Source organism: Brassica oleracea, chromosome C2 (assembly GCF_000695525.1).
Source record: "Brassica oleracea var. oleracea cultivar TO1000 chromosome C2, BOL, whole genome shotgun sequence".
Classification (NCBI taxonomy): Eukaryota; Viridiplantae; Streptophyta; class Magnoliopsida; order Brassicales; family Brassicaceae; genus Brassica; species Brassica oleracea.
In genome coordinates this window covers 31430164-31432245 of record NC_027749.1, presented here as the reverse complement: position 1 = coordinate 31432245, position 2082 = coordinate 31430164, and positions in this window count along the sequence as shown.

Here is a 2082-nt window from a genome sequence, read left to right as displayed (position 1 = left end):
GTCATGTTTATCGGCAATAGCTTGTGCATTGTAAAGCACGTAATCATTCAACCTCACCGAAGGAGTTGTCTTTCTGTGACCCCTGCCAAGTACCTCTTCTCCCACAATCGGAACACTATCTTCAACAGTTCCTTCCTGTGTACCTACCACCGGTTCTGTCCGCTGTTCTACAACATCTGCAGGGGCCTACTCCTCCACACTCGCAGGTACTGATTCGCTACTCCCCCTGTCCAACATCATCTCAGTCTGCAGGTCTTCATCGTGAACTTCTAAACACACTGGAGGCTGCACCACCGGAAGCTCCTCCTCCTTCTTCTCACCATAAGGATATGATGCCAAACACTACATCCCTAGACACCAAAAACTCGTCTTTCTCCATATCATACAGCTTCCACCCTTTTTTTCCATATGGGTAACCCATAAATACACATTTCTTACTCCTCATACCAAACTTATCCTTATCCCTTCTCGCATTATGCACATAACCCAAGCATCCAAATATCTTAAGGCTATCATACGACAGCTGCTTCCCGTGTAGAAGCTCATACGGTGTCTTGCCATGAAGGACTTTCGTAGGGGTCCTATTTATAAGATGAGCTGCAGTTAAAACACTTTCTCCCCAGAACTTGACAGGAAGATTCGCCTGAAAGAGTAGTGATCGAGCAACATTCAAAATGTGTCGATGCTTCCCCTCTACTCTTCCATTTTGTTGTGGAGTACCTACGCAAGACGTCTGATGCACAATACCCCTCTCTGCAAAGTACTTGGAGAGGCACACGAATTCAGTACCATTATCACTCATGACCATCTTGAGTTCCCTGCCAAATTGTCGATTTATAAGAGCAACAAAATTCGGCAGTACATGCTTCACCTCACTCTTCTCCAGTAAAAGATAAATCCACACAGCTCGCGAAAAATCATCTACAATGGTCAAAAAATATACCGCTCCACACGATGAAGGTACGCGATAAGGGCCCCAAAGATCAACATGTATCAAATCAAAGGGAGCTGAACTTTTATTAAGACTTTCATAAAACACTTCTCTTGTTTGTTTAGACTGAAAACAAATATCGCATCCACCAAATTTATTTGGGACGTCTTTAACACCAGAAATAAAAGGCAAAAACTGCAAAACACCATAAGCAGGATGTCCAAGACGACGATGCCACACAGTCTGATCCTCTGAACCCTTAACTCTGTGACCCCTCGCTACTGTTACATCCCGATAAACATAGACACCATCTTTCACTTCACCGGCTCCAATCAGAGTCCTCGTAAAACGGTCCTGCAAAATACACAAAGTGTCTGAGAATACCGCCAAACAACCAGTTTGTCGAAGCAACTTTGATACTGACAATAAAGTACAGTTCAGATTAGGAACAAATAGAACATCTTTCAACGTCAAACTCGCAGATAAACACAGACTACCGCTTTTAGTAGCCATCACATAGCTACCATCAGCAAAGCTCACCTGACAGGGAATGATACTTCGAACATCGACAAGAAACATAACATCCCCTGTCATGTGATGTGATGCCCCAGTGTCTATAATAACCTCACCAGTCTGCACCGTACCATTTAACTGATCGGGAATCGGAGAAGACTTTTGACGATCAAGCAACGATGTCAAGAATGCCCACTTCTCTGCGGTGAACTGTGGCAAAGGCTGACCCTGGTTCGTAGACGTATTTGCAGATGACCCTCCTTATGCCTGCACCATGTTTGCTCTCGTGGAATTGGAGGTTGATCTCCCGTGACCTCTACCTCTTCCTCCTCGTCCACTAGCTTGGTTCCGCTCAGTAAACCACTCAGGGAATCCAATCAGTTGCCAGCACTCCTTCTTTTCATGGCCAGCTCGACCACATTTGCTGCACACAACCGAACTTTTATTTCGTGCCACCGCAGCCATCGCAGTCACTCCATCCTCTCCATCTTTCTGCACACTCATAGTCCCAAATCCAACTGACGCTTCTTTAGACTCAACACGTGAAGCCCCCAACCTCCTCTCCTCTCTCACCACACGTTGATAAACAGTGTTGAGATCCGGCAAGGCTTCCATCCCAATGATATTGGTACAGACAT